Source organism: Lonchura striata, chromosome 8 (genome assembly GCF_050655825.1).
Source record: "Lonchura striata isolate lonStrDom1 chromosome 8, ASM5065582v1, whole genome shotgun sequence".
Lineage (NCBI taxonomy): Eukaryota > Metazoa > Chordata > Aves > Passeriformes > Estrildidae > Lonchura > Lonchura striata.
The window spans coordinates 28,565,002-28,585,331 of NC_140710.1; the positions used below are offsets into that span (position 1 = coordinate 28,565,002).

Sequence of the window (20,330 nt, forward strand, 5' to 3'; positions counted from 1 at the left end):
CTTTTATCTCCTAATTTCTGCTTTGTCAAGTACTAAAATCCATTAATAATCAAGAGACCATGTGGAAAAACATTTAATATGCCAGCTGCCAAGAGCTCCCCACCCTGTCACACTCCAACACAGTTACAGAAGAAGAGGAAAAAAATAAAGTATTATTTCTTTAATCTTAAATCCAACTCTCCTGTTGGATTAAACTGTCTCCTGCTTTTGCTGATCAGCAGAATAATGGGAAAAATTCATGTATGGAGCAGTAGATCCTGCACCTCCCATCTGGCTCCTCTCCTGCCCTTGCTGGACAAAGGTTCCCCACATGCTTTGTCCCTGTGTTGTTCCTTTCTAGAGGGACCCAAAGGTTTGTAACACCCTTGATTTATCCTGTACCTGGTGCTTCCCATCCAAATGAAGGCAGGATGCTGCCTTCCACGGGATAGGCATGTCCACACAGTCCTCCATGGGCTGAGGTTGGGGTGGATCATTTCTACCATTTCCACCCCAGGGCACTCTCCAATAGCTCTGCCAAAATACTGCAGCCCCTCATCCCACCCTCACCCCCTTCAAGTCTCTCAGCTTTATTCTTTCCTTATCTTGGCCTTGCAGAACTGACCCCAGCCCTCCAGCCACAGCTCTCCCTGCTCAGGTGCAAATCCACTTCCCTGCTCAGGTGGAAGTCCACCCCCACCCTGCTTCAATTTGCATCATCTCCCCTCTCCTAATCACCTGATTGAACAGTTTAATGGGCTTCTAATAAAATATTGCATTTCTGAAGCTCCCTGTGATGGAATAATTCCCCCCAGCATGCCCAGAGGGATGCACACAAGCACTGCCCCTGGCTTTTTGTGTCTGGGCTGCTTCCCCAGCAGCAGCACCCTGGAAAGAGAGGGAAATACAGCCCTGCATCCAACCCAGAGGTTGTTGCCTGAGCAACAGCAGAGGTGGGCACAGGGATCCAGGGGGCATAGCCAGAGGTGAGCTTTGGGCATGATTGCCAGAGGGTTCCAGGCACACTGGGGGGCAGAAATTGGGAGCAAGGATGGAATTGGGATGCTGCTGCATGAACAGATGGCTGTGGGATCTGCTGGGAGCAGGGAGGATAGGGGAGGCATGGGAAGGCTGAGCAGGGTCAATGCCTGCAGTACCCCACATCCCAACAGTGTGGCTGTGGGGTGGTGTTGGGGGGCACAATCCCAGAACCAGGCTGGATGTGGGACAGCCTGGTTTAAAGAACACTGTTGTCCAACATCCCCTGGCCTCACCACATTTCTCCTTCCTCCCTTGCCAAGAGGATGGTGACCTGAAGAAGGAGATCGAGATTCTTTCCTTAGCAGTTTAACCATTGCTCAGAGGCAGAATCAAGAGGGATTGACCCAGTACAGCAAACCCAGTATCCCCACAGAACCAGTAAGTCCTCATTTCCACCTGGCTGGGCATCCATCGGCCTGCCCGAGGCCTGATGGGCTCATGCAGACCCTGTCCTGAGCCCTTATGCCTCAAACAGCTCAGGTTCAAGTGCTGGCCTCACAGAGGTGAGCAGATCGCAGTGGCACCGTGACCACCTCGGGACTGGACCCCTGCCAGCCAGGATCTGGACTTTGTTAGGACATCAGTCCCTCAGTGACCCTCCTGGTAAAGGCTGGGACATCTCTACCACCATGAACATTCATCCCCTGCTTCCTTCCCCAGCTCTCAGCAAGGCTCAGCGTCTGGTTATGGATTTATTTGTGTTTTGGCTCACACATCATTAAAGACCCGCTGTGATGTTGGCTCAGGACCTGCAGGCTCTGGGCACTCCTGAGCCACCCATTGACAGCTGCTCAGTGGTCACATCCACACGTGGACTTCATGGATATGGACTCCTCCATGGAAATCCCTCTGGGGCATCCCTAGGGATGTGCAGCCTCACCCAGGAGCAAACCCTGTGCAGGCTTTCTTACAAAGTGGTGGAATCCCCATCATCCAGTCACATTTTGGCGATGGGTGATGGGATGCTGGGATGGGATCCCAAAGCTTTCCAGGGTTTTGCCCCTAACCAAGAGAGATTTAGTTGCTGGGGGTGGGGTGTAGTAAGGTCACAAACTGAAATATATCCAGACACATACAGTACATAAAACTACAGTCTGTTTCCCCTCTAATTGGTAATAAATGTAAATGTTTAGTTATGCCTGGCTTGGGAGCTATGAAAAACACATCTGGCTGGCTGGTTTTCCTGCCTGCCATCTGTAGCTGAAAGGAAAAGCAAGAGGTGCATGTGTGAGCACCTGAGGAAGGCAGCAGTGGTAGAGAGGGAGCAGGAGAGAGGAGGATGAGGATTGCTGGACCAGGTTGGTGTCAGAGGGTGGTTTCTGGCCAGAGACTTTCCCTGCTTGTGGGGACCTCCAGGTTTTGCATCTCTGCTTGGTTCTTGCTCCTCTTTCAGGTAATGCAACACACAAACGAATTGCCCATGCCTTCCAGAGCTGTTGACACATAATTCCCTGGCACTGATTGGAAGAAAAAAGCCAGAAAGCCCAAGGAAGTCTCCTCCTGGATATTAACTACCATTAACCAGAAGCTCTGATCTGGTCAAACCTTGAGCAGTGCTTTATGCATCCCTTCACACACCACAAAGCCCTTACAGCTGAAACAGCCAGACCAAGCTGGCAAGGAAGGGATGCTCTGTCCCTCCTGCTCCTGTCCAGGTCCTTAACACCTGACCTGCAGCACCATCTTCACCAGTTAAAGACTGGGAGGAAACCACTGATCCAAAGAAGAAAATGCAGCCCCTTTTCAGCTCTAAAAACTTTCTCGGTGCCAGATCCCCAGGGCTGGGGAGGTTTGGAGAACTGAAAAAGCTAATGAGCACAGAAAAACAGGTCTGCTAGAGAATTAAGCACAGGCGAAAGCATAGATCCCTCCCCTTCACCGCACCTGGTTTCCTGCCCTGTCCCAGAAGCTGCTCCAGCCTCACAGCAATGCCATCATCACCATTCCTTGCTGGACTCACACCTGCCCCATCCTAGCTGGAGTTCTGGCACCCAGCAGCCTTCCTCCTCCTCCTCCTCTGCCCGCCTGCTTCACTCTTATTCTGGCAGCACCGCCTCTTACTTTGAAGCAGGCTTTTCTTGGAGAAGCAGCTTCTCTTCCCAGACCGTCCCCAAAGAGCCCGCGAGTGCTCGCTCTCCCTCGTCCCTCCTCCTGCCTTGATCAAGGCTGAAGGCTGAAATCCAAGTGCATTGATCAAAGCGGCTTCTCCGGGCGAGATTCGCTGGCAAGGAAAAGCAGCAGTTGTTGAGGAGCTGCTCCAAAGGGCCAGCAGTTCCTTGCCAGGAGGAAGATGGTGGTGGTGGGCAGCAGGTGAGAAGGACTTCACAGCACCCAGGGCAGTGTGGCAGAGGGGTTTGCACTGCCTGCTGAGACTGGAGGCTGTCACAGGAGAGAGGGGTGCTGCCCGCTCCCAAGGTATTTGGCATGGAGCAGCAGCCAGATATCCTAATTCTGAGCTCTCCTGGGGGAAAATGCAACTTCACGTACAGCTGGGACAGTGATGAGTAATGCCTGGGCACGGCGTGCCATGTCCAAGGTCTTTGCCCTGAGACAAAAGCCCCCCATTCCTAGGGGCCAGCCTTGAAGCAGCTTCTACTCCACAAAGTGCCTTGGAGAGCAATGGGCTGGCAGGCCCAGACAGCAGCCCCTGGTTCGGTGCCGAGCCACGGGGCCGGGAGCCAGGTGCTCGTGCCAAGGTGAAAGCAGAGAGAGCAGGCAGCCAGATGGCATCCTCCCCCAAAAACAACCCAAAACAGCTCATCTGCCATCGAGGGCTGCAGCCAGCCCGGCACAGCGGGTGGCTGCCCTGAGGTGGGAGTCCCAGGAGGGGAGGGGGCAGCAGGAGCACGGGCAAAATCCTCTGTAACTCAACCAAATCCATCTGCAGTCTCCCAGCAAAACACAAACCCTTCAAAACATTGGGACAGGCCCTCCTGAGAGGTCACGCTGGCCCCCAGTTACTGGGGACACCCACCTTGGTCACTGCTGCCTAGCTGGCAGGCAGCTGGGGCCACACTACCTGATTCCCTGGTGGAGTCAATCCCCACTTGCTCCAGCTCTCAGAGCTGGTGAATCCAGGTCTCCAAGGTCAGGCCATCAGCAGGTGCAACTCCAGGAGATTTACACCAGCCACGAGGCCCATCCATCTGTGGGAAAGGGTCAGATGTGGCTGGTGTGGGAGGAAAGGCCAGCAGTGACATTGGCATGCTGGTCCTGGCAGCCTCCAAGCTGCTGCTGCAGCTGCCTTTGAGCACTTTTCATCTAATTCAATGAAAATGAGATGTTCAAGTGAATGAAGATAATTTAATAATGAATAGCTCCAACTTATCGGAGAAGCTCTCCATCCCTGCCTGACAGTCGCTGCCTCTAAGTGCAGTTTAATAAGGGAATCACCATCACTCAGCTCTGTGGTAGCAAATCAACATTTTGTTACTCAGGGAAAAGGCTCTGCACTTTCCTAAAGGGTGAAGCTATTTCTCAGGGAGCCAAAAGTCTGTTGGGCTTTAAAAGGAAAATGAGAAAAAAGAACAAGCAAAAAAAAAAAAGGAAAAAAAAAAAAGCAGAGAAAAATAATGAACCAGCAAAGCAGCCCATCTTCAGAGGCAAAATGTAATTAAAAATAAAAGCCAGCTTGAAGGAGGCTGTAAGTCATCACAAGCAGCAGCCAACACTGCAAGTGAAAGCAGCACTGGCAGAGCCTGTGAGCGGGGACACAGGGGGTCCTGAGGCTGCACTGAGCCAGAGCAGCATCTCAGGAAGACATTTTAATCCATCGGGGTGCTGCTTTTTCCAGCCAGGACTAAGATGTCTCTGCTCCTTGCCGTCCTCCTCAGCTGCCTCCGTGGCTGGGACAGGGCACCATCATCCAGCTGTTGCAGCCCAGCCACCCTGTGCCAGCACTGGGGTTATGTTCCCAGCCTCCAACACCGTGGAGAAGTGCTGCCAGTCATCTCCACCCAAAATCACTCTATACAGCAAAACCAGAAAACGCCCATGGGACGTCTCAGGTGAAGATGGATGGTGCTGAGAAGCATCCCTGCGATGATAACGGGGTGACACACAGCTCTCACCAGCCGGGCCGGCAGCCTTGGGTCCTCACCCTGCTGCCCACAGCAGGCAGCCTCATCCACGCTGGGGAAATTCCAGCGGCCAGTTATTTCCTCGAGGCACAGCTCTGCCTCCTCCCCAGAATCGATCCAGGCAGCCGAGGGCTGCATCCCGCCCGGCGCTGGCTGCTCCCGCGCGGGCAGCGGGAGGCGTTGAGGCGGGGGATGCCAGGCCCCGCGGATTCCTGCTGACACCTGCCAGCGCTGAGCGCTTAATTATTAATTGCATTTCCAGTAGCAATTGTTGCTCGTGCCGGTGGAGTTGGAGTAGACATCACAAGCAATTAGCGGACCCTCGGCTGGCGCTGGGCCGGTACCTGCTTAACGCTCCGCTCACGTCCTCCGTGGGCTGCGGCGCCGGGAAGGAGGAACCGATTCCATCTCTGCTCGGAGCCACCACGGGCCCCATCTGTGCGTGGTGGGCACGGGCAACAGTGCTGCCACCAGCCAGGGGCCTGCCGTGGTGCTGGCATTGTCCCCTCCTGCAGCCGTGTGGAGGAGGACACGTGGGACGCTGGCTGCTGGGCATCCGTGCCACCGACGGCCATCCCTTGGAGGCACCATGCAAAGCCATGAGCAGGAGAGGTGGGAGCTGTGGCAGAGGAGCCAGCCCCGAACCCAGTCCCGAGCAGAGCGATCTCAGGGCCAACCTCACCTCTGCCACGGCTCAGGTGGTCAATCAAATTAATTTTTATCATAACCAAAGTGACTGGTCAGTGGAGTCCAAGCGGGCTTTTCCTACTCATTGAAACCGTTCCATAGCTCAATTTTGGGAGCTTATTTTCCACTTCATTGAGTGCCATGTTACTGCAAATGAATATATTCCTTGCTTGGTGTGATGGAAAATACAGCTGTAAATGCTTTCTGCTTCATTTGGGTAAAGAGCTCCAGATAGGACTAAGTATAAAGAGAATTTAAATGCTCGACTTCATTTAAAAAGTTGTTTCCCATTCTCTTTCTTCCTGAAAATACAAGGCTGCTAGTGGAGAGAGCAAAAGAAGGCTTTAAATTTACATCAGTGTCATGCTAACCCAGATCACTCCCCACCCGTGACTGACGGCACACGTCTGCCAGGAGCTTCAGTTCCGGAGGTTCAGAGGAGTGCGAAGATGAAGGCAGAGGATGGGATGCTCAGTGCTGAAGCCCAGGGTCATGCCATGCCCATCTGTTTACCTCCATGACTACCTCTGTGGTTCCTTTCAGGCGGTTGTAGAGAGCAACGTGGTGCCTCCTGAGCCTCCTTTTCTCCAGGATAACCACACCCAGCTCCCTCAGCCACAAGGATTGTCCTCCAAGCCCTTATCCAGCTCTATTGCCCTCCTCTGAACACATTTCAGCACTTCAAAATCTTTCTTGTAGCAAGAGACCCAAAACTGAACACAGGATTTGAGGTGCCTCAGCAGTGCCAAATACAGGAATGAAGTGCTGCCTCTTCCCACAGCCATAAGCTCTCCTGGCTTGGCCTTCCTGGATCCCTCTCCAAGCTAGCCAGCAGCCTAGCAGACTCCTTGGTATCTCCCCAGGCCAAAGAAGAGAGAGGATCCTCCTGCTCCAGCTGGGACTGGCAAAGTCACCAAGAGCAATCCTATGTCATGCAAAATCTGAACTGATTTCCCCCCTGGAAGGGCCACTACAGCCCAGAGAGACACCTCAACAGGTCTTGGGAATCTTGAGCCTTTCAAATCCCACTGACACAGGATGTCAGGTTGTGCACTACTCGATACTGGGAAAGTGAGGGGAGACTTCCATCTCTGCTAAATCCAATTTTAACCCAGGAGCAAATACATTCTAGGTTCCCAGGGTTTATCCAGAGACAGGTCATCTCAGCAGGGCTGTGGCAGAGCAGGTGGGATGAGTGATAGGCAGCAGGATTACAGCTGACTGCAGGATAAACGGGGTTCACTTCAATCACAAAATAACCACCTATTGCACGTTTGCTAAATTTCAAATTGCAGCTTCTTACCCCCCAAAGATTTATGTGGAATTGGTGGGAATGAGTTCCATGTAAGATTCATAGAAATAAGTGAAGTTAATGCAACCTTCCATTTGAGTGGAGAAGCCAGGAGCAAAGTGACATCTGTGGCTCTCTTACCTCTAACAAGCCACTTCTCACAGACCAGTCAAACCAAAGGGACTCGACAACACTATGGATAATAAGAAAGAGCCACAACAGCCTCATGTCAAAGACTTCCCTTCCATTTCTCCTCCTCTGATCATGAAGTTCATCACTCTGTTTTCCAGCAGAATTTTAGGCACTTTCTGAAGGTATTAAATGGCACCATTTCAATCTCCAGGGTATGGGGACAGCTCTGATGTGCAAGGGCAGGACAGAGAACTTCCCACCTATCACCAACCCCACAGAGTGGCTGCCTCGGTCACCCCAAGACATGTGGCCTGGAGGGTCTCTGACCAGCCTGGCACCCCCACATTATCCAGCTGGAATGCCACAACCTTCCCTTGCACCTACCACCGCTTCAACAGCTGGCAGCAGGTGTGAACAATTACCACCCAAAATCTGGATGAAGTACAACGTGATATAATTATCACCCTAATGGTATTTCAAGACTATCACCACCGTCTGGAAGTAAAACTTCAGCTGAGTGAGTTTAATAAGCATATCTAATGTAATATTTGCAGGGAAGGGCAGGCTGGCTTTAGGAAGGATTAGGGTAGCTTTGCAGCTTTGCGTAGCTTTACATGGGATATTTAACATGCAACAGATAAAGCAGGACGAGCCCATGATAGCTGCAAAGCCCAGTCGTGGCAGCAGCCTGTAATGCTCTCTCCCATCTCCTGGTAAGTAGGAGATTACATGCTCAGAGTCTGGGTGGCACTGGATCCTTGCTCTGGTTGCCTCCACGTTGGTGGCAGCCAGCAGGGTCCCCATCCTCTTGGTCATGGCCAGACACTGTCATCTCCCAGGCAGACAGCTGAAACCTGCTGAAGGCATTGCATCGTTCTCCACCAGTCCACAGCAGGCTCTAGATCTGCAGATCCAGCCTCCTCCCTCACCTTCACCACTCTCTGGATGGCAAAAGATCTCAGAGGGACCTGGCATTGGCTTATGGGCTCACAGGAGCCCAGCTCTGGGCCCACCAGCTCCACACGGTGTGCTGAACCCATATGCCCTCTCCTCTTGGTGCCTTCTCCAGGCCAGGAGCCCTCACCAGCTCTGACTCAATGGCTGGGACCCCCAGAAGCAGCCAGGCACCTCAAGTCCTGTGCTTCCCCCCAGGGTGAACTGGTGCCCAGGGAGCAGTGGGCAAGGATCACCAGGGATTTTCAGCTGGTCCTGCTGACTCAAACGCCTGAAATGTGGATGAAAATTAAACTTTACAATTTTAATAAAGATTTGTAGGGAATGGGTATGTTTATTTATAGTGTTGTGGATGCATGTCGGGACTTATTGCTTTATAATGGACACACGTACTTTTGAGAATTTTTGATTTTTTTATTATTTTATTGATTTTTATATGTATAGAATTTTATAATAGGTTAATGCATATTTATTTTGTTGATTTTATATTACACTTATAGCTAGTTATACTTGTACTTAGTTTTTGTCAGAAAGTACAGAAAGAACTTCTGGGTCACCCTGCCCTGTCTGTTTCAAGGTCTGAGGAGTCTTTCTTATCTTTTATTTTTCAGTGTGGAAATTTGCATATTTAGCAAGCTCAAAGTAGCACATTTTACCTAAATCTAAATAAATTTCTACCCTGTTAAATTTTCACTCTGTCTCATGCCCCCAGAGATGGAAATCACAGGGAGGGCAGGCAGCTGCACAACAGCTCAGGGGATCTGTTGCACATGTCCAAGCCCTGAAACACCAGCCACAGGGTGCCAGGAAGTGATGGTTTTATTCAGGTTTAGAGAGCTTCCTAAGTCTAACAGATATCCAGCATGATTCTTTATGAAGGATTAAAAAACAGAAAAGAGCTTTTGGCAAGTCTCAGATTCCAGAGTGGTTATCCAAAGCAGAAGGTGCCTGTCAGCACCTGAGAGCCCAGACTGCCCTGGGGCCAGCCAGGCCTTAGGTAATATCCTATATAAAGCTTCTGCCTCCACACGCTGCCCCTTGGAAATGCTGCCTTACTGCCTTGAGATGCATCAGGTTTTTCTCAGCTTTGAACCACCAGGTCACCTTGTTGTTAATTAATGCACCGCTAAAATTATGTTTGGGGGCTACTAAGGTTTATTGGGTAGAAAATTATTTCAAACACAGAGAGCAGGCAGTAAAGACTGGAAATATGTTTTCAAGTATAAAGCTAATTGCTACAGGGAATCCCTCTGGGATCCATTTGGAGCCCTTGCTTTTTTATCTCCTTCCTCCGTTAACGACCTGGCCAAGGTTTGTAGAACAGCAAATGCACAAGTGATTGCTGGTGGAATGGTGCCCTGCACGCTGGCAGCTGGCACAGGGGAGATCCACAAGTCTCCACAGTGGTCCTCAGCCACGTGTCCTGTCACAGCAGAGCAGGGCAGCCTGGCAACCAGAGAATCAAGGGATTGTTAATGTTGGGAAAGACCTTTAAGCACTGCCAAACCCACCAAGTGCCCATCCACCCATTTTCTGAACACTTCCAAGAATGATGACTCACCACATCGCTGCTCCAACTCTCAACCATTCTTTCAGTGAAAAAAATCTTTTCCAATATCCAATCTAAATCTTCCCTAGGGCAACTTGAAGACATCTCCTTTTGTCCTGTCACTTGTTACCATGGTGGCAACCTTGCTAGATCCAGCTCAGCTGTAGGGCTACACGTCACCTTTCTGTTCTCTGGATGACTTGAGTGAGCCACGGGAGAAGCCCATCCCACCCTCCTGCTGACATGGGTGTTTCTGGAGAGGAACCCCAAGAAAGGGATCTGCTGCTCCCAGGAAAGCCTCGTGGAAGTCCCACGACACACCAGTGTTGGCAACTACACTTGAAGTCATTATAAAGCAAAACTGTCCAGGTGCAGCCTTGAAAGTGAGACTGGGCTAAGGCCAGACTTGTGACCAAGGACTTTGTTTCAACATCCCAGAGACCCCAAAGTGTCTGTTTGTCTGAGAAAAGATGTCCTGCCTTATATCCTGCAGGCCTACAGCCATCCCAGTAGGAAGGAGTGAGTCCTCATTTCCAGGAAGGGGTCCACTCCTCACAAGTGTATGCAAAGTAAAATAAAAATGCCATAACTTCCCAGGCCAGCCTCAGACACAGCTGGATCAGGAAGGGCCAAGAGGAATTATCTTGCTGAGCATCTCATGAGGGTGCTGAGAGGCAGGGGCTCCCTGGCTCCCAAACACCAAGGCCCAGGCAGGGACACTGCACACTGCTGCCTGGAGAAGCATTTGCACAAGCCTAAGTGCTTTTCTGGACCACGGCCCACATGGACTGAGGGGGCTTGAGTGGCACACATGGCACTTTTCTTCTTTATTTTTATTATTTTTTGGGGTTTTTTTTTGGTTTTTTTTTTTTTTTTTTTGGTTTGGTTTTCTGTTTTGTTCTGGGTTTTTAGGGGGTTTTTGTTTTGTTTTGTTTTTTGTTTTTTTTTGGTTTTTCCCTGATGGTGCCCTCTGAGATATAAGTAAGTGCACACCCCAGACAGGTGCCTGACCTGGACACACCCTGAACAGTTTTATTTTATGTAAAAACATTCTTGTTCCCCACTCAGTTTGCTGATGGGGGAACACACTGAACTGCCATACTCGCTATGTTCAGCCACTACTTCGTCCTACTTATTTGCTTCCTAGAAGAAGCATCTCTCCCTCTACTGCCCCTTACTCCAGCACCTCTGAGGCCACACAAAGCTCCAACACAAGCCAAGCATCAGGATCCTGATCCCAGTCCGGGTTTGGAGGGTCTGGACAGCAGCAGGGCCACCAAGGAATGCGGAGTCTGCTCACTCATCACCCGGAGACTTTGCTGGTCCAAGTCTGTCACAGCCACAAGCCAGGCAGGGCAGCTGGAATCACTCAGAAATTGGGATTTGCTGGTGCTCCCTCTTCCCCTAGGGAAGCAGCTGCCCTGGGAGCATGACAGCAGCCAGCAGTGCTGTGGAGGAGATGCTCCATCTCCCATTGAGTTGGCCAGCACAGAGAAATTAAAATAGTGCCGTGCTGCCCGAAACCACCCACTCTCTAGGATTTCCCCTTCCAGAAAATACTAATAGAAAAAAACCCAATTAACAGCAAGAAATACCCCTCTTTAAAAAAAAAAAAAAAAAAAAAAAAAAGCCATTTGTGGTGAAGCAGGCTGTGTCCAGCAATCATGGAATCATGGCCAGGCTCTGGCTATCATTCCTGACTCAATCCTTGCTATAACTGGAATACAAAACCAAATCATTTCATCGCCACTGGATTTTATTTCACTTCCTGCTCCCATGGCTGTCTCTCCTGCCTGGACCAAAGGCCTGTGAGGTAGGAGCTGGTACTCCCCAAGAGAATCTCCTATTGCTGGTGTGGCCAGCCTCCACTTGGGTTGTCCTGTGCAGGGCCAGGCATTGGACTCAATGATCCTGATGGGTCCCTTCCAACTCAGGATATTCTGTGATTCTATGACTCTGTGGCAGGGATGCTTCTGTCGTTAGTAGCCAAGTGAGGCACAACACACACTTGAAAGCAAAACACAGTTCCAAGCCATGTTCCTGTGCTGCAGCCCACGCTGGGCAACGTTGTGCCCAGTCAGCATCGCCTCACCGCGCAATTAGTGCGGGGTCAGAAACCTTTCCTTTAACCGTGCCCTGAGCGTGGAGCTGGTGCTTGCAGGCTGCCCGACCCTGCAGTTCAAACAGCTCGGTCCCTGCCTTGGCAGCAGGAACGCCTCAGCTCCAGCGCTACAGAAAACAACGCGCTTTGAAATGCAGATCCTGCCCCGCTTTGTTCCCGCAGCTTCGGAGGTGCCGGATTTACACACCCTCGTCTCTTGATCACCGGCCTTACACCGAGGCCCCCTGCACCGTGTGTGTGATGAACTCTGTCAGTGCTCAGAGCACGCAGAGCCAGGAGCCTCCTGCCTCCCCGGCTGCTGCTCGGGCTGGGAGATGCGCTGGTGCAAAGCCCGGGGTCAGCATCAGCAGCGGACGGATGGATCAGAGGATGCTTTTCAAGAGCAAGTCGGAATCTGAGGTATTGATGATTCCCAGATTGTAGAAAGTCTCTGTCTTTCTGCCCCCTGCCAAAGCAGAAGCCATAATTGGTCTGTGCTGGTTTCCAGGTTGTTTATTCTGTTTATCTCTCACATGTTCTGCTGCCCTGCCCAGCTCTGTCCTGCAGGGCAGCGTGTGGGGCTCTGCCCTCAGTGGGATGTTACAAACATTAAATTCCAGAAACTCCCTGGGCTGGATTTACAATAACGTGCCAATATCTGTCACCTACGTTGGACAGTGTGTCCCCAGCCTGAACCAACAGAAAAATGCCAACACCACAGTGAGACATGGAGGGCATGAAGAAGGAGAAAAAGGACAAGACACACCCAATTTCCTCCATCTTGTCCCCTTTGGACCCCTCATCTAGAACCCTAAAATTTTACTTTTGCACCCGTGCCACATTTAATTATTACTTATATCAAACACTCAGAGCTTGTAATTCATGCTGTAAGATTGAAAACTCTTTTCCATGGCCAGAGATCACAGCCAGTGTCTCTGAGGGCTCTGTCCAGGGGGGTTCCTGACCCCTGCCAGGGTCCCAGGCCTGCCAGGGCAGCCAGAGGGAAGCCCTGGATTCCCACACAAGTCCTTGGTTCAGAAAGCTGCTCAGAGGAGCAGCAGCTCACGTGTCTGTCCTGGTGCCATGGCAGGGGAGATCACAAATGAGAGAAAATTACTGCTCACGCACCAGCAGCTGGAGATATCGGCCCCCCTGCGGGCGTGGGCAATCCTTTCACAACGGGAAGCCACATCCAGAGGGCTTCAGATGGAGATGGATTTGGGATCCCTGCGATGCTGATCAACTCCCCCCAGCACAGGTGGCTGCCCCAGCCTGTCTCCCCTGTCCTCGAGCAGCGAGCTCAGGCTGCCAAGGGGAATGTGGCTCAGAGTCTGCTGGCAGGCGCCCCATCCTTTTCAATTACGTGCAGTCCAATTCCCATCATGAGGAAGGGAGCCAGGAGGAAATGCCACCGAAGTCAGTGGAGTCATGCTGCATAGTCTGGAGTGAGCAGGAGATGCTAAGCCTGGCCTACACACATCATCTGGGTCCCTTGTATCTGCCCCGTGCCGGCTCAATCCTCATTTAAATTTATGGCATCCGCTCCCAAACTAGCAGAATGTGTTTATAATTAATAAGAGGGACGTGGGGAGATGTGTCCTTTTTTCTTCTTTAAAGCCAAACATCAGACATCAGCCTCTGCTCCCTGTGATAAAAAGCCTGCTCCAAAACCTGGTCCCCAGCTGCCAGCCTAAAGCCAAACCACAGGGCCTTGACCCCAGCAAATGTTACAGCACACAGAGCTCATTTGAACTTTTCCCAGGCTAAAGCCCTAATGGTTCCTGGGCTTGGAGCCCTCGGCCCTCAGCCCAGTTTAGCCCACTCACAGAAGTGGGCACCAGCACTGCACGCTCTGGGGTGCAGGCAACACACCCCAAAACTTTGGCAGCTACCAGCCCAGGGAATAGATGCTACAGGCCAAAATCCTGCTGGCCCAATTCCCACATGAGAGGAATGAGCCCCTTTTCACTGTCTGTCCTCGCCCCAGGATTAGAGCAGATCAGGATATCCAGCAGCCACCCAGGATTGCCATCCCAGCACATCTGTTAGACCTGGAGACATGGCCATGCCCCAAGCTGTCAGACAAGCCCATGGGAAGTCCAAGAGCCACCACTGTCATGTGGCATGGGGAAGCAATCAAGGATGATAAAGAGCTTTGTGAATTGCCTAGCGCCCCGCAATAGCAGAGGAGTTATTTTGGAAAGCTGTAAGATCTGCAGAGCCTCCAGGCACCAGCAGGAAGCCAAACAAAGCCCTGTGCTCCCTGTCGGCTGAGCAGGGAAATGCTCCCTGCCCCCAGATGTGGTTCCAGCTGTGGTACACTCTCCACCACCTGAGACAGGGCCACCACCCAACCCAGGAGCCAAATCAGGCACCAAGGGAGATGAGGATTCCTCCCTGGACGCTGCAGAGGACAGCAGACACCCTGAAGTGAGGGATTAACACACAGCAAAGACAGCACAAACAAAGATCAATCCAGTCTCGCTTCAGCACACCAGATACCCAAGGACTCTCCCCTCTGGAAAGGCTCTGAATGAATAATCCTTCCAATGAATATTGAGAGCTATCTTGAAACAGTGGCTGTCTCTTCCCACCCACCAGCCCTTTTGAAGGCCACTCCAGAAGGATATCTTTCAAGCATCAAAAATTGCTTTTAAAATTCCATCTAAATTTATTTATGGCCAGCTTATCACACAGGGCTGCACCTTTCCTGAGCAGAGCCCTCACAAAAGCCAATGCATTAACAACTGGATGTATTTTAAACACTACTGGGGTTACACCTAATCCCACTTACTGCAGAAAGTCTGGGATTCAGCCAAAGGATTTGCCCTGTCCTGAAGGGGGACCTTTGATAGGATCCCATCCCCCTCCTTCCTCTTGGGAGGAGCAGGGAGAGAGAGTGACTGGATATCTTAAAGCCTACTTTAATGCCAAAAAAGAGGCATTTGTAGACGTTGTGGCTGAAACACCAGCAATTTTTATTTCTCCTGCACTGAGGCTATTTTGGGTTTGTCTGCCATGGAGACCAAGCCAGCAGAACCTGGCCCTTGCTGCATGCAGAGGCTGATGCCAAGCAGGAGGAGCAAACCCAGACACCTGAGATGGGAAAAGGTCCCTGCTACCTGCAGGATGGCATGGCTGCCCTTCCAGCCCATCCCACACGGATGTTCTTTAGGCTCCCCTCTGCTTTCCAAGTGATTTCCAACTCCCACTTCATCTCAGCAAGGACCAATAAGCTTCTGAGATCTCTTGGAAACCTAAATAAAAAGTCAGAGATTATCAAGAGATTTGCAGCCAGTGGTAGAAGGAAATGCTATCCATCCCCAGGAGTAGATGCTGAAGGGGTGGAAAACCAGTGTCAAGCCTCTGAGACCTCCTGGATATACACAGAGTGTCAGGGTGGCTGGGGACCCGGCCTCCAGAAGGACACCACAGCCAAACAGCACATCTGGACCATCTTTAATAAGGACACAGGAATTCAGAGGGTCCTTCCACCCCAGTAAAGGTTTGGGATTTAGATGCTCAGCAATATGGTTGAAACAATTTCCTTGATCTTTTATTACCCTGGTAAATAATTTATTGGGACAGGCATTTTAAAAAATCCCATAAAAGACCTATAAAACATATTTATCACACAAAAAACCCTGCTCCTTGGCTCCAACCAACAAGCTGAAAACTTGTTGGTATACTTCACTGCACATAAACTAACCAATACCTTGTGACAGCTTTAAGCTTTTTAACAGCTCTCTCCCTGCTGCTTTTTATTTCCATTTTTCTCTCTGTGAATTCACAAGGTAAAAAAAAGAACCCCCCGCAACAAGGGAGGCTTCTGCTGTCTTCCCAGTTTTCCTGACACCTGGAAAATTTAACAAATGATGCTTCTTCTGGCTGAAAAACACAACTCAAAGCTGTGGTTATTCACAGTGCATTGGGCTGTAGGGGTTGGCAGATGTACACAGAGGGGAGAATGTGTGTGTGACTGAGGTGCCAGTGGTACAGGCTCTTTGAGCCTCAGTTTCCCTCCTGAGATGAGGAGCATTTCTGTCATCTTCTGCTGGCAGAGGGCAAGGTCTGTTTATTGTCCAAGCTTTGAATAAATGTAGAATTCAAACAAAAGGCTGAGGAATAAGCTCTCCCACCCAAAACATGTAGCAGCCACAGGCACCAAAGCTTTTTGGCATTCCTTTGGACACCAGAGGATCCAGCTGGATGAAGCCTGGCCAGCAGGATGAGAGCTCAGCCTGCTGCCAAAGTACAAAACTGGAACCCAAAGCACATTGATTGCTGCAGGCAGGATTGCTGGTGCCAGGCAGTCGCACAGATGCAGAGGCAGACCTTCCACAGCCCCTGCACGGTGCCCACAAAGCCAGACCTCATCCGGGACAGCCCTGCCCAGCACAATGCCAACAAACAGGAGACTGGCAAGGGCTGATCGACCTCAGGATGGTCTGAGGTGGCTTTCTCCTCTTCCCAGGAGCAGCAGTGAGGCCAGGCTGAGTCTGCAGCTACCCTGCTACCTCTTCCAGGTGTGCAAGGAAGCACTGGGAGGAGGGGGAGCACAGCCCTGTGGGTTAGCAGAGCTAACCAGGGCACACAGACACCCAGGAGCACAGAGCCTGCTCCAGATGGCATCTGGCAGAGGGAGCAGTCTGGGGCACATTGCTCCCCATGCAGGACTTGGCTCTCATCCTGGTCCTGGTTCCAACACAGGAGCAATATAATCCAGTTTAAAGCCTTTTCAGGCTCAATTGACATTCCAGCTGTGCTCCCCCCTTCACTGGGCTTCCCCTTCTGCCTTCCCAAATCCCACATCAGGCACTTGAGCTACAGCTGCTTTCATACCTGCATGAGCCAGAGTGCCACTGTCCACACTGGCTGCTTCTCCATAAAGCTGCTCTCTGCCTTGACCATGATGTCTACAGGGAGATCAGAAAGTCAGAGCAAACTCAACCAAAGGGCTGTGTGATGAACAACAAGCTCTGAGGTGGTCAGTGGTCAAAGTAAGGTGGGGCTGGGGTATCTGCATGCTAGGCATCGCTTCTCCCCAGCTCCAGTGCCACCCTGGTACACTTACAGGGCATGTGAGAGCTCATCCAAGCCAGGGAAGGTTCTCCAGCTGCAGTGCAAGCCAGTCTCCTGAGCAGGTTAAAGCCCAATAGAACATCAGCTGGTCTGTGCTCATGGAGGCTGGGATGGATGGTGTGGATTGGTGGGGCAGGGGAGCTTTTCCTATCAGACCCCCAGTGTTGTCACTTCTCTCTGACACTTCCTCTCCTTCCTGACACTTTTCCACTCCCCAGGGCTGTAACCATGCTTCCCTGGAGTCCAGCTGGCCTGGACAGCCCCATGCCCACCATCCCAGCTCAGCACAGGTCCCAGCAGGACACACCATCCTGGGGGGAGGCCAGCAAGGGCCTGTCACCCACAGCAGCACAGCAGGGATGTCAGGCTTCCCTCCTTCCTCCTCATGGGAGCTTGATCATTGCCATTAGTGGAAGGAAGCAAAATGGGCACCATGAGCTGCAGCATGGATTAGATCTCTCCAAGTCTGCTGGGGTGGAGATACAGCTGTGGACCTGGATGGGTCCTTTTGGCCAGGGAAGACTGTGGAACAGCCTTTCCTGGGACTCCAGGCTCAACTCTGGGGCCTCTCCCACCTTCACTGAGTCCCACAGCTCCTTCAGCCACCACTTCTGAACTGATGAGCACATTAGCAGTTAAGTCCATTTGCAGATTTAAAAGTCAAACCCTGCCACAGGAAATTAAAAGATAATGCAAAGAATTATTTTTTAAAATTAATCTTTATTACTCTCCACTCCCAAGCTACTAATAAAAAAAATGTGTTCCTCATGCAGTCTCTATAAAAACAGGTTATAAAGCAGAGGAAGAGAGGGAGGCAGATGCTTTAAAAAGGCATCTTTCATCCCTCTGCCCTGCCTGCTGTAACCATCCATCTGCACCTGCATGTCAGCTTCCAGCAGTTCCCAACCCAGCCAGCCCCCTTCACCCTGCAAGGTAATTATTCCCCATTTCCATCTGGTCCCCCTTGTCCTCCCTGCTTTACATCTCCAGGAGATCAGCAATCCCAGGTCCAGACAGCAGCCTAGGAGGTGGCTTAATAGCACACCCTCCTTGCTCCAGGTATCCTGGAGCCCTGTATATAGCAGGATGAATTAGAGCTCATTACAGAAAGGGCAGGCACTTGGGAAGTAAACAATGCAGCTATTACAGACGCCAGCAACAGCTCCACAACACCAGAGCAGGGCTGATACATGCAGGGAACCATGCCTGAGAAAGAGGTCAAGGATGCTCAGCAGAAACCAGTGAAGAGGCTGAGAGGGAAGTGGCAATTCCAGGAGTTTCTTCTGAAAATGCTTCTTTCTAAGGCTGTGCTCAAGAAAGCAGCTCGGTCCTCAGTTTTCTAGCTGGAGCTTGAGCCCATGGAGTCAGATACGGGGCTGTAAATAATTTCTGTATCATCATACCAGGAACAAGAGCCACCACAACTGAGATAGAGCAGCCAATTTAGCACGTGATAGGGATAAAGAAGCAAGAGGCAGCAAACTCACCAGCTATGTCTGTGCTGCAGTAGAAGAAACAGCCACAGGAACAATCTGTGTCCCACCAGCCCTCTGGCTACTCTAGGAGTGTGCCTGGCCAGGAGAAGAGCCACCACCACTGCTCCTGCCAAAGCAGTGCCCCTGGGTCTGGTACAAGCACAGCCAGGCCAGGAAGGAGCAGGGGGGTTCACAAAAAGAGAAATGAGGGACCAAGAGCTGCTGCATTGCATGACAAGCACAGCATGAAAACTGCTCCATGCCCAGAGCTGGGGCAAAGAAGCCAGCCCCAAGCATGCCCTGATGGCTCCATGGGAGATGCAAAGGCCAACCTCCCCATCCTCAGATGAGCAGTACAGGCACCAAGCCCACCCTCAGGCCTTCCCCAGGCAGCACACAGTGAGTTTATCCCAGGTAAGGCAGCCCACACATTCTCCTCACTGGGGATAAAGGGAGCATTTGGCCTTTTCTGACCCCAGGAGGGGAAGATGCATCTGGAAATGAGGTGCTGGCAAGGAGCAGGCACCGGGGGTGGAGGAAGGAGACAGGCAGAACCTCAGGCAGACTCTAACACAACGAATGAGAACCCCCTGGGAGGGACCGTGCCTGCAGTGCTGCTGCAAGGACACCTGCGGTCCCCAGCACGGGCAGGAGCACAGGGGGACAGCACAGCGAGGTAGGAGGTGGCTTTTCTGAGGGGAGGCTGACTATGATTGATGGTGCTGTGCTGTGCTCTCAGTGATGTAGAAAATTAGAGAGACATCGCTTCAGATACCAACCCATGTGAGACACTTGTTGTGTCCATCTCCGGCACGCAGGCGCCTCTCTCGGGAGCTCTCCCCCCAGCCTGCAGGCTCATTATTCAGAGTGCTGAGCTGGGAAGAGCAATGCTATTTTATTCTGACTTCTTTCCTCTCCCCAAAACTACTGGATTGTATTATTCTTGGGAACACGTAAGGCACTGATTTCCTTGCTCAGCTGCTTGAAGGAAAGTTTGATCCTCCCCAACTAGGAAAAAGTAGCCCTTCACTTTTCCTTTCCTCTCCTCAACCAAAGCTGCCTTTATAAAATATAGGAGCCATTTTCTCAGATGGAAATAGTTTCTTTAAAAACAGTGAGTCATGCTCCACACCGAGATGGATCTGATAGCTGGTACTCTACTAATGTAGCCTTTGCTATTGTCCTCCTGGCAGGATGGTCCCTTCTTGGCTTCCAATCCCTTTGCCATTTAACCAGTTCCTGGTTTATTGTGGCTGCTATTGTCCTTCCCCTGCTTCTCTGCCAGATGACTAAAGAGTTTTAAAATGGTCCTTAAGTGGGTTTAAAAACTATCCACATAGAAGCCATGATGAAGCCAGTGGTCTACATCAGCAGAGGCTGGTGTGTCTTCAGGAGAGGTGTCACACCACAGACAGAACACCACTGGGCCCTTGACTTCAAACAGTGCTGTCCCCCATTAGTAGGCAACCAGTTTCTTTCCAGACAGGCATAGCATCTGAGTTGACATTCCTTTAGTCCCAATGTTTCCATGCTGGTCGAGAAATGGTAGAGGAACCTCTCTGACTGCTGCCTGAACAATCCCAAACAGGCCTTACAGTCCTGCAGCCAGTCATCTTTCTTCAAACCCCCCTGGAGCTCCAAGCACCTACACCAGCCCAGGTTCCTCCACTTTGCAAGCATGGCTAGAGGAGACTGACCAAGAGGCTGGATGTGGGGACTACCACCTCTGGAAAGGGCAGGGAAATGATTGAGTTTCCTTCATGACTCCAAACTGAGCCCCTGGTTTCTCCTGCCAGCTCTCCACCTTGGGACAGCTGACCTTGCTCCCATGGCAAAAGAGCAAGTTTCTTTTTTTAGCTCTTGGGTATCTCATTAACAGCTCCAAATTTTCCTGCTTTGAGCCCATCACCCAACATAGATGTCCAGGCTTCTGCACTAAGGAGCCCCTCCCAAAATGACA

At 51.2% G+C, this 20,330-nt stretch overlaps 1 pseudogene across 1 annotated transcript in view; it reads right to left on the reverse strand.

The window, feature by feature from the left end:
- Positions 1–20,330, reverse strand: part of LOC146766799 (uncharacterized) — a 115,636-nt pseudogene that overhangs the window by 5,538 nt on the left and 89,768 nt on the right. The gene's annotated exons all lie outside the window — the stretch shown is intronic.